We start from the raw sequence: 12,160 nt of genomic DNA, 5'->3' as shown, positions 1-12,160 counted from the left end.
AGAGAGAGAGAGCGCTGGGATCTCACCAGTCCAAGGCACTTGGGTTGTTCGCTGACAGGTTAAAATTCTTAGCACAATCCTTGAAGGGAGACAATCTGTTTCTTTCAGCGTCTTGAGAACAACAGCAGGTGGTGTGAGAGAGTTCTCCTCTTGAAGCGCACACACACATTGCTGCTTTTTTTACAGATTTTCATACCCTCGGTTCAGCTTCTTCCAAACATTTTCAATACTGTAAATCATTGTCTTTTCTCTTGACAAGGGGTTATCTGGTTTGGAACATCTCAAAAAAAAACCTGATTGATAATCAGGAAAACATAAGGTAACCAGACACTTACGAGCCAGCTTGAAATTCCTGTGGATAGCAGATATACTGATGGGATATGTCATGGTTTCTTTAGAAACAATTGATAGCTTGCAGCATCAGGGGTTTAGATTTTTATTTGTTGTGAACAAGGCTCAGCTTAGCATGACTTTTCCAGATTTTACTTTAGTCTTTTAACAGACTTAAGTCAATTATTGGAGTGTTCATAACTTTTGTGGGGGGGGGAAGGACATCCACCAGTCGTCCCGGGAAAAGTATGACATCACTTGTGGTCAGGGCTTCAACGGTCTGGAGGCTGTGATGAACCCTTTACCATTGTTCAAATGTTGCCTGTTCCCCCTCTGACTCGGTCTCTTTGCCTCAGCATTCCCTAACCTGGCAACCAAGTTTTAGTCAATCAAGTTTAAATAGGCCTCCCATAGTGGCACCGGGGAATGTACGGCCCAAGATGCCTATTAAACTTTACTTCTGCTTAGAGGTGTGTGTGGGCGAGGTGGGGGATGTCCTTTGTAAATCCAGATTAGGACCTGTCTGATAAATGCTGAGCTGGGTGTGTGTAAATGTGTATTGATTAGCATTTGGAGCACAGATTCCCCATCATGCAGTGTTCCCCTGCTTCTCTGATCCCAGAATTCGCTGCGGTCTCTGCTTCGGGCATTCTGTTCTCCATCTCCCATGTGAATGAGTTGTCATCTGGTTCCATCTTGGATGCAAATGAGACCTAGGGCAGTTGTTTCACTCTTGTCACCCTTATCTGGAGGGTTTTAGGTGTGTCTCCCACTGCATCTTAATCAGTTTTTGTTTAGGTAGAAGAGGGGAGGGGGTGGGGAATTTTTTGTGAGTCAGGAAGGCTGCGTCCTGTATCAGGGTTCCCCAAGAACATGAAGCTGAGAGGTAACAAAGACGGGGCCTCAATTCTGATTGCAGCCTTTGTGTGCTGCAGTAATATAAATATTTATTGATGTTTATAATAATAATACTAAGGCTTATATTCATTTTTAATAAATATGAATAGTTTTTAATACACAGTGATTATTGTTTACTAGTGAACTGCCTGTCAAGAATGATGGGGGGTGGGTGGGGACAGAGTGCCACATGTCACCACCCTGCGACGCCACTGCCTCCCACAAGCAGGGGCAGGGAGAGGAAGGTTACACATGGAGGCTGCTGCTGCCAGCTACTGGCCTGCGCTGCTCCTGGTCCACATCTGGCTTCACGCCACCCCAACTTCCCCCAGTTCATGTCTGGCCCCATACCACCCCAGCATGACCTAACCCTAACCCCAACCCCTACTCTCTCTCTCCTGTCATCTAGCAAATTGCCAGTAAAGAATAATGGAGGGCAGGGGGAAGGAATGAAGTGCCACCACCCACCACCCTGCACCTCCACTGCCACCTCACAGGAGTGGGGGGGAGCTTGCACCACCATCCCCTCTGTCCCCCTCTGCCAGCACCCTGTGCCACTGCTGGGCCTTGCTTCTCCCCCAGCCCTGGTTCTTGGAGGCAGCAGCGGTGCAGAGTGGTGGCAGTCCAGAGTTGGCCTCTCCCTCCTGCTCCATCCCCTCCACCCCACCATCATGGCAGTGCTCTGTCCTCACTGCCATTCTTGATGGGCAATTCGCTAGATGATGGAGGAGATGGGGGAGCAGGGGTGAGACCAGCACCGTGCCACCACCACCCTGTGCCACCGCTGCCTCCAAGGAGCAGGGCTAGGCAGGGGTCTTACCCCTCTGCTCTATCCCATCCATGCCCGCATCATGGCAGGGCTCCACTGTGTGTTTCTGTCTGTGCAGAGCACTCTGATTGGTTGTTTCTGTAAGTATTATGATTGGCTGCTGAGACAACCAGTCAAAGTGCTCCAAGAGTGTTATGGACAGACAGACAGACAGATGCACAGACGGATGGACTAAGCCCTTTATATATAGAGAATTATGGAACTCGAGTGCCTAGAAGCTCTACTCATGGAATGGGACCACACTGTGATGGTGATGTACAAACACAGAATAAAAAGTTGGCTCCTGCTCAAAAGACTTAACAGACTTTGTTGTCCTTGAATTGTGAGAGTTGGTTTTAAACATGCATGAAGATCATTGCTTTAAAATGTTGGGATAAAAAGCAAGGTCAGCATATATATGTTATAACGTTTATATATTATATGCTGATTTTGTTTACTACACACGCAGACACACACATACACATATGTGTGTGTATGCATGTATGTATATGTTTTCATAATCACATATATTATAATGTATTTCATGTGTACAAATGAAGCTTTTACTATTTACATAAAAATCATATAAAACTCATGTTTGTTCTGCTAGTTGATGAACTGATACTTTCAGAATTCATCATGTCAGGAGCATTCCCATCCCTGAAAGTGTTGCTCAAATTGTTTTATCTGGTGCTGTTTATGTTAGTTTGTACTATTGCTTTATTATGCCTATACAATAAGGAGCCAAGATACAATGCAATTGAGAACTGAGGTATAACAAATCCATTTTTTTCAGTGTTTGGTGAACACCATTAAAATAAGTAGCAATTTTTATTTGACAGACAATGGGCACATCTCCATGAGATGCCACATGCGCATAGGACTAATTTTACTGTACATTAGCATGGCTGGCAAAAACTGCTAATACATTATGCGCACTAGATTTAGTCCAATGCATATGAAGTGTCACACAGAAAGCGTTCATCTGCACTGATGTACTGTAGTGCTGATTATAGTGCATTAAATACCCATTAATTACATGTACTAAACTTAATGCACCATAATTATGTTGCATTAATGAACATGTAGATGTGCCCAGTGAGTATGAATCCCAGAAGAGGCCATTCACCAGATCTTTTAAGATAATGTTACTATATTTAAGCTTTGAATCTGTGCAATGCTGTGAGCTTACTATTAATAGGTATCATAGGGCGTACCTGTAATCTTCATCTTTTAGCAGCATGTATACATATCAGGAGAATGCAAAGAATGTAAAGAATATGGGAGATCAGAGTCCACTAGGATGGTATAGGGCACATCTGCAATTCCTGTTATTTCCTCTGCCTTATATTATAAAACTCCAGGATATGGAACCTCAAAAGTGGCTGACTTATAAACTGTTAACTACTGATGTGCTAATATTCTCTTGAAGTACAGGGAGGAGAAAAGAGAGAGGGAAAGAACAAGAGAGAGAAGCACATGAGATGGCATTAACATAGATGCATGCTGCCAGAAGCCCAGGAGACAGAGGCTTAGTGAGGAGCTGTAACTAATGTCTGGGAGCTCTCCCCTATCCTCTCCACCTTCACTGTCCTAGAGCACTGCCCTTCCAGAACTAGGAGAACGGAGGAATGTCTCTCCTTGCCACTAAAACCAGGAGACTCCATGCCCTTCTCACCCCACCAAGAACTGGGAGATACATGGGGATCAGTAGCTGGGATGGTATGCTCCAGGAGAGTGGCAGTGAACAGATAACAGTAACTGATACAGTACCCCACTCTTCCCTGCCTGCAACCTCTGGGGAGGGGCTGTGAAGGGGAACAGAGCACTGTGGTTTGCTGGAAGAGCCAGGGGGTCCCCTTTCGCACTTCATAAAGTATACATATATAAAAGAAAGTGCACTTGCACCATTTTTGGTGTTTCAGAGGGCATGTACATCTGTCTGGCTCACCTTTTGAAGCACTTCAAACTACGTATGTGATTAAGTACCTTTCTGAATCAAGGTGACAGCTCATGTTAAATATAGATTCAAGATGATAGGAAAGGACAGGAATAAAAACTGTCATTGTGGATGTATGTGCCTCTGTCTTTCCACTTAAATGCACACCCATGTTCAAATGCAGATGCACATGATGGAAATATAAAGGAGATGAGAGAGAATTTTTCTTATGTGACATTATAAAGAATGATATATCACACCTCTTTGCTTCTGATGCTTGTTGGTTTCTTAGGGCACTTTTACATGTGATGGGGGTTTTAGTCCTCAGGGTTTCAGTCTATACCCCTAAATTGAAATGGTGGGTTTTAATTTTTTCCATCATTGTGTACATATGATCACTCAAAAATCTCATAAAATGTTCAGTGCGCTATTTGCAGGAAATTACTGCAGGAGGCACTGCATAACAATCCGCTCCGTTGATGTCTTTGTACTAAATTACAGCAAGGAGCGCCTATAGCTCACAGCATGCTGATATGAACAGGTGACTGAAAGTGGTGCTGTTTCATAAGTTTGATAATTTAATTAAGTTTCTGTTCATTACTTTAATTCATGGAATCATTTTACACATATTTTGACATATTTTTTTTAAATTACCGATATTTTAAAATTGTTTTTATTAACTTTTTTTTTTATTCTCAGCTTATTTTTCATTTTACTATTTCTATGTAAGCAAGTAAAATGTATTTTGTGTGTAAATCTGCTTGGGGTTTTTTTATTTCACTGAAACAGCCACCCCTTCAAACAGGGCGCTGACATTCTCCCCTCGCTTATATGTGCACAAAGATCTAGTGCCCCGTGAATTTCTTATATCTTCCCACACATATTGGAGTGTTGTGGCACGCTCCCTGCATTAACTTAGGGGGAGTCCCAATTCCTGGGCATGGGACCAAGGGTCTGAGTTGAGACAGGCCCCATATGCAGCGGCCACACGGCAGCACTGGGCTGTGCTCAGGATGGCCAGGGAGAGGGTACAGGATATCCCATGCTGCAGGAAGGCAGCAACTGGGTGGGTGGTCTACAGGAAACAAATGCCCAGTCCATTAACACAAGGCGGGAGGGTCCTCTGGCGGGGAGGGAAGCCATCATGGAAAGGAGCAGCAGAACTTGCATAGTCGCAGAGCCGAGGTCTCGCGCACAGAGCAAAAATCCCCAGACTTTTCTTGCCAACAACCAGGAGATACATAATTTGGATTATAAAATTAAAGAAAGGAGTGCTTTAAATTTTGTACTGTGCTGAAAATTCTTTTACCCTGGGTTTATAAACCATTAATTTGTATTTTTTATTTTACTATTTTTTTAAATTTTAAATCAATAGGTAATCTAGGACTAGCATTAGTTTTGCAGGTCCTGGCATTTGCTCTGTACATAAGCTTCCAAGTTTTCTGTCTTTTTTTAAAATTTATTTTAGATTTTGCAATGTTTTTTCTCAATATTTAATAGTTTTTCCATGTTTAGATTATTTTTTCTTTGCTCCTCCACCACTCTGCACCTCTAAGACATCCCTTTATGCCTGGCTGCAGTGTAATTGTCCCCTAATGCCGTTAATTTGCTCACCACTTTTATATGAATCCAACAAGCGGAGTTCTGTGAACCTGATCACGAGCCTAAAGGAGCGGGGCCATGCACAGAGGGCCATGACCATGACCATGACCTTACTATGATCCCACTCCAGAAGCAAGCAGCCAGCCGTGGCCAGCCAGTGGAAGCCACTGTAATCAGGGCTGCTGCATTGCTCCCATAACATTTCCTCTGAGTGCATGCAGCTTTCCACTGTTCCCTGGGCAGCCCACCCAAGGGGGGAATTGGGGAGGGGGGTGGTTTCAAGGCCTGGGCTTTTATTATTGTGACCAGAGAAAGACACAGCGGGAAAGCCAAGGCCAGTTGGTGGTGGGATGGCCCAGAATTTTGCTAAGGCTGGGAGCACTAATTGGGGGGGATGCTCTGAGCACATCAGCCTGGTCTTCTGACCCCATCAAGCTTACCAAAAGAAGTCTAATTGCCAATACAAGCCAGCAAGCAACTTCCCCCACAACCTTCCATTAGCTAGTTTAAACAGAGCGTGACACAAAGAATCGAACAAAGCAAATAGAAACCTTTATTTACAAACACAAAACTAAAAGAGTAAACAAACCATAGAATACCTCTTTTAAGATAGCAATTTATAATTACTCTGAATCACTATGGATAACTATAAGGGTGCATGATTCGTGAAAAAACACAATTACTATAATAGTGCAATTACTATCGCTGTGCCTGAATCATGAAAAACAAACAAACTAAAATCAATGATCAGTTCTAACTAAAAAACTTGGTTCTAAGGTGGACTTTCATTCAGAGCATGACTGAGAACTTGGGGATGGCAGAGCATGCATCTGTGCTGGCTGTTGCTGCTCCCTGGCAGGGGCAGGTGCAGGACCAGGGCTGACAACCATCAGGCATAGAATTGTTACCAGTATGCCCACATATTTGCTGGTCCTGCCAAGTCTCTGAATGCCTCCTTGACTCTGCATGGTTCCTTTCATGCTGGATGGCCATGAATCTTCCCGCAGCATGACAGACCTGTCTGACCAGCTCACGCAGCCACTGCTCGCAGTCCCTGAGGGTGTTCACCAGCCTGTTGGTTCGTGCATCAGCTGCAGCCTGCCTTGGCTGCCTCCGTGTCCTTGGTGGCATCTTTGGAATTGGAACTGAAAATCAGTGTGGGAAATAGAGTAAATTAAGGATATTTGCCACTCTAAAAAGTTTCACTCTGTGAATCTTGCAAATGTTGAAGAAGAGGTCAGCCAAAAATAACCAAGAAGGGGTGCCTGGCTGAGGCGGATAGCAGGCCCTGAGTCTGTAAACAAGTGTGATCCCACTGCAAACAAGCTGCTGCAAACAAGTCCCTCTCCCTCTCTTCACCTCACAGCCCAGCCTAATTGCAGCTGTCAGTTCAGGTGATAGCTGACTATAAGGTTCCCCAAGGCTTCACATAACGGGTGTGGAAGTTGAGGTCCTTGATCTATTTCCCTTGCTGTCTTCTCCACTGGAGTGCCTGGAGTTCCCGCAAGTCACAGCCATGGTTGGTGAAATGTCTACAAGTGAGGACGCCCTGGAGGTTCTCTGTCCCTTGGTGTTCACACTGATCTAGTACCTCCATTAGCAGCTGGTGGGCCATGTCACACAGTGGGGCACCCTGCCGCTGTGCTCGGTCAACATCCCTGTGGAATTGTGCCCACAGCATCTTCATCTTGACACAGCACTGTTTTTGCATCCTGTTGTTTCCTCACTGTGACATTCTCCATGCAACATCAAGGCAGATATGCCTGTTGGCATGCGGGCTGCAGACAAACTGGTGCATGACCTCAGGGTCCCCCAGCACCCACACCAGGCTCTTTGTTTCAGCAAAGGTCCAATTTGACCTAGACCTACATGCCCCAGTCTGCTCTGTTCTCCAACATCAGACATCTCAGATCAATCAGGAGCACCTCAGGGAGCTAAAGTCAATTTATAGGTCTTGAGGTGACTTGGCCAAGGGAAATTCACACCCTCTCCAACCCTATTCTGTCTGGGCAAAATTTGGGCAGCAGACATTTTCTGCAACTATTGCAACTTTGGCACCATTCAGTGGGGTTCATGTGGGACAATTTGGCAACTGACAGGGTCAAGCCAGGGACAAATTCCATTTGTCAGGTTCACATAAAACCAGCGAGTGAATTAATGGTGTTAGGGAGACATTCACACCACAGCTTTTTGGTGCTAGTCAGAGGGGTTCACCTGGGACATTTTGGAGCACAGAAAGGTCAGTCAAGCCAGGAAGGGGGACTCTGGCTGCACCTATGGCAACTCTGTACATCATATGTGCATGCTTGTTCTAGATATGTTTTAGCCCGGCTAGGTCCTTTGGCAAAGTAGCAGCCAGCCCAGTGAATGATGTGTCAAGACCACTCCCAGTGGGACATGATCTGAAATGCTGAGAACTTGCAAAATAGTTGATGAGGAAATGATTGGTGACAGAACTCACCCACTATTCATAAAGCGGAAGCGCTATAAGCTCATGATCGGGTTCACAGCACTCTGCTTGTCAGGTTCACATAAAAGCGGCAAGCAAATTAATGGTGTTAGGGAGACAATCACACCACAGCCAGCCAAAAAGGGTTGTTTTAGAGGTGTAGGGTAGGGGATCACAGAGGTCCCACATCTAGCAGGACTTGTTTCATGTAACCATCCCTCCTCTAAAACTTGGCATTTGGGGTTTTTTGGGGAATGCCCCTAAAATCTGTAAAGTGCACCGCAGAAAAAAAACAGGCACTGAGCAGAGGACTAAATGGATGAGCCCTGAACCCCAAGGGTGGCCAGTCACCCCTTCTGGCTAAAAGCATCCCCCACACCAAAATTACACCAGTGCTCAAGGGAGACCCCCCCCACAACAGCAGCCACTACCCACAAAACTGATACCCCACAGATAACTAAAGTACTGCTAAGCATAGCTTGATTGAAAAAATAGAAACCTACTAAAATGAAATTTTAATTCAAATATAAATTTTAAAACAGCCAAACAGAGAACACGGAAACACTGCTGAATGACCACTCCCCTATCCCACAACTACAAAGCAGTAAACAAGTAACTAATAAAAGGGAAGTTCTAAAATGCCCCCTTCAAACACTCCAGGGACAGCAGGGGAATTTTTGGGGACCCACTAACCTCCCATTAGATGTTAAATGCTCAGAGCAGAAGCCTTTAACAGCATGCTTCACTGTGCAGTACTTCTAGAATAGCTCTGAGGGGGTCAGGGTACACCATGCACTGCATTATCCCTGATAGTGGAGAAGGGAGCACATACATAGTAGACACTGATTGATCTCCAAAACATCCTGGGATCACCCTGATCTTCAGCCCCTCAACACACTCTAGGACACTCACAACACTAACTGAAATAGGAGATGACAAACAAAAAATGGTTTCTTTGGATTATGTATTTAATGAAGTAAGAAAAGGAAGTCAGGCAAAAATTGATTCATGCTGGGTTCTTTGCTGCATCTGGTATCTTAAAACATTCATTACACACAAATGCCTGCAAATTCTAGCAACACTTGGTGGACAAGGGGGATCACTGCATGTCATTCAGTGAATTAAATTACCATGTACACGTGGCTGCAATGTCGCAAGTTGCAATGTTGCCAGCTAAACTACATTGGGATGTGGTTTAGTTTGTGACAATGAGAATTAATTTAAAAGCCCCAGAACTCACCTGTGGGTAAAGTGTGATGCTATTAAGCCACACAAAGGGGAATTTTTGTCACATGTAAATCATCTCTGTGCCACACATACAAGTGTCCATAGAATTTATATACATTACATACATATATATCTATAGTTCTGGGTTGTTTTCAGTAGATTTGGATTTTTTTTAAATGTCATTTATGTCAGTGTTGTTTATTTATGTCAGTGTTTATTTATGTCAGTGTTGTTACTTAAGTAATATCAAATTATATTTTTGGAATAGGACCAAGAAAAAAGATATAAATATAGCAAAACTTATATAGGTCTCAGTATTTGACTAATTGTCTATTTGAATTGCTTCAGTGAAAAATTAAAATTTTGTTTAACCTTTGTCCCTAGTCATTCCCAAAAGTATTCCTCTTGATGAAGATACACATTATCAGTTAGTGTGTATCCATCATTTCTAATCAGCAGAAACTAAATGAATTTGTTTCTCAAGGGGTTTACAATGTGCTTTATTATTTTGTCAAAATATTACATAAGATTAACTAAGTAATTCTGGTATTATTTAACTTTATGATCTTCATCTGTGGTCTGCAAAATCTATTCAGAAGATCTGTTTCTATTTAGTATAATGTTCCATACTTAGGTCAGAATTAGATACTATAATGTCCATGCCTGTGACAGTTAATAATTATTTTTTTAATGTATAGATAGATCTTCTATATTACATTTGAATAAAAGGTTTAAGATGGTAATTTATTACTAATAAAAGCAAGCTTACTCTGTAATAGGCTCACATATAATATTAGATATTATAATTAGACTGTGTGTTCCAGATGGTGAGATACCATCTTTTTCATATTATGAAAATATTATTTATAACCATCTTTATTTCATGTGGCCCAATTGCTCTTGTTCTCCAGAAATACTTGCAAGATACTTTGTAGCCTGTGACTGAGGAACTTTCCATAATTTCCCCCTAAAATTTAGTGTTAAAAGGTTAGGGTCCTACCAGCCTCTGAGTTCCTCCTGTGTAAGGTGCAGTTAGTCTGGCCCCCAAAACTCGCATCTTCCAGTATTATCTTGTCAGAGCTCAGACCATTCCTTGGATTCACATCTCAGAAACTGAGCAAAGTGCTTGTTTATGAGTAGTCTTGCGAACCTCACTGGGGATACTCACATACTTGAAGTGGTACACCTAAACGAATACCTTGCATATCCTTACGCACACCTTGCACATCATGGCTAGAGGCAGACATTATGCATAAACTGATTTAAGTGATCAGAAACTGGTTTAAACCTGTAACAAAACAGATGTTCAGTGCACATATACCAGTTTGAAAAGGGCTGAAACCCATTTGAGATAAACCTGGTTGAATGCAGTATCAGACTTAACTGATTTGGGTCAAACTGGTTTATGCAATGTCTGTCCCAGAACCCCTCCAGTTTTAAGTTAACCCAGACTCCCCCATCATCCCAACATGCTCTCTGGGAGGGGTTCTCAGCTCCACAGCAGAGCCGGCTTCTCCCCCCTGTTCCCTGGCTGGAGCTCTGGCAGAGACTGCAGGCATCTGCCTGGCTTCCCTCTGCTCCCCCTTCCCCTCACCACTCCCTGCTCAAGCAGGGATTCCCCTCTCCCCCCTGCCTCACACAGACATCTCTCAGCATTAGCTAACATACCACATTCTGACAGTCTGTGCTGTGAGAGATCAGACAAAGGCAGGCAGGACTGTGTCCACTTAGGACTTTTTAGAGCTAATCAACTGGTAGCTGGTAATATCCCTCCATTCCTTCCCTGGAAAAAGTTGTTTAAGAAAAGCTTGAACTAATGAAGAGAAGCTTTTGTTTTCTTTGTTTTCTTAATGGGCTGATAAACACTGAGTTAGGGGGATTAAACATTGTGTTATCAGCTGCCTGCTGGACTGCTTGGCCGGGGGGGGGGCGGGGGGGGAGGGCTCTCTAATCCAAGCATCCTACTGGGGCCTTGCCACCCTCCCCCCTCAGCTCAAGCATTGCGGAAGGGAAGGGAGGGCTGCTCTAGTGCCCCCTGGGTTCTACCCTGAGCCACTGCAGGCATGCAGGCATTTCTTGGATGTCTGCATGGTTATAAACTGGTTCAGCCTAGCCTAGTTAGACTAACCTGCAAAGATTGAATCAATTCAGTCTCAGGCTTTTTGAATGTCTGTCCGCAGCAAGTGGCTTAAAAACAGAGCACACTGGAATTATTTAAGATAAATAGAGGTACATGGTCATCAGCAGAGCCTCCCACATGACTGTTGAATAAAACTGATTAAACCTTTTTTCACTGAAAAATTCTGTTTCTTCATGGGGGAAGGAGAGGTTTGATCAGAATACCTAATATCCAGTGATTAATGCATTCACCTAGAATGTGGAAGGCACAGATACTAGTTTCTGTTTGCCTAACTTTTCTCAGCTTAGTGAGTCTCTGTATTGCCAGATGATGGTCTCTTTTGGTTCAGTCCCTCTCTTTCGGTATTTTCAGAATGAAAAACATTTCAAAAGTATTTTTTTCCAGCTGGCCCTACTTGCAAGCACTCTGTAACTCTCATCAACGCTATATATCTCTAACTGTTAGCAACTTCTTTTTGGTTTAGTGAAAATATTAATAACATCTCAGCTTATATTAATCTTTTAGTAGATTTACTGTTGGGTATCAAGGAAAATAATATACAAGCAGGGCCAAATTTACCCTTTTGTGGGCCCTAGACAAACAAACTCATGGGCCCCGGGCCAGTCGAGAACCTCTCCCCTGGCACTGTTGCCCACAGGGAGTAGGGCTCAGAGCCACTGCCCAGAAGCAGCCACTGCAGAACCAAGTCAGGGGAGGGGAGGGGAGGGCAGGGGAGGGGAGGGGAAGGGGAAGGGGAAGGGGAAGGGAAGGAAGGTGGGTGAGGCCATT

The 12,160-nt window shown here is 43.8% G+C and overlaps 1 protein-coding gene and 1 long non-coding RNA gene across 5 annotated transcripts in view; one reads left to right on the top strand and one right to left on the bottom strand.

Moving 5' to 3' along the window:
* The window catches only part of LOC109295762, a 16,690-nt gene extending 11,193 nt beyond the window's left edge, over positions 1 to 5,497 (bottom strand). Inside the window, exons 1-3 of the long non-coding RNA XR_002096828.1 lie at positions 5,324 to 5,497; positions 4,656 to 4,668; positions 784 to 790 (exon numbers count right to left, since the gene is read on the bottom strand). This is a non-coding gene — a long non-coding RNA (uncharacterized LOC109295762). The remainder of the gene's footprint in view (positions 1 to 783; positions 791 to 4,655; positions 4,669 to 5,323) is intronic.
* The window catches only part of PPFIA2 (PTPRF interacting protein alpha 2), an 854,871-nt gene that overhangs the window by 546,741 nt on the left and 295,970 nt on the right, over positions 1 to 12,160 (top strand). The window lies entirely within an intron of this gene.

This window comes from Gavialis gangeticus, unplaced genomic scaffold (assembly GCF_001723915.1).
Source record: "Gavialis gangeticus isolate Ggan-Ray unplaced genomic scaffold, GavGan_comp1, whole genome shotgun sequence".
Classification (NCBI taxonomy): domain Eukaryota; kingdom Metazoa; phylum Chordata; order Crocodylia; family Gavialidae; genus Gavialis; species Gavialis gangeticus.
The sequence above is the reverse complement of the archived record's forward strand: the minus strand, read 5'-3'. Positions and strand labels throughout refer to the sequence as shown.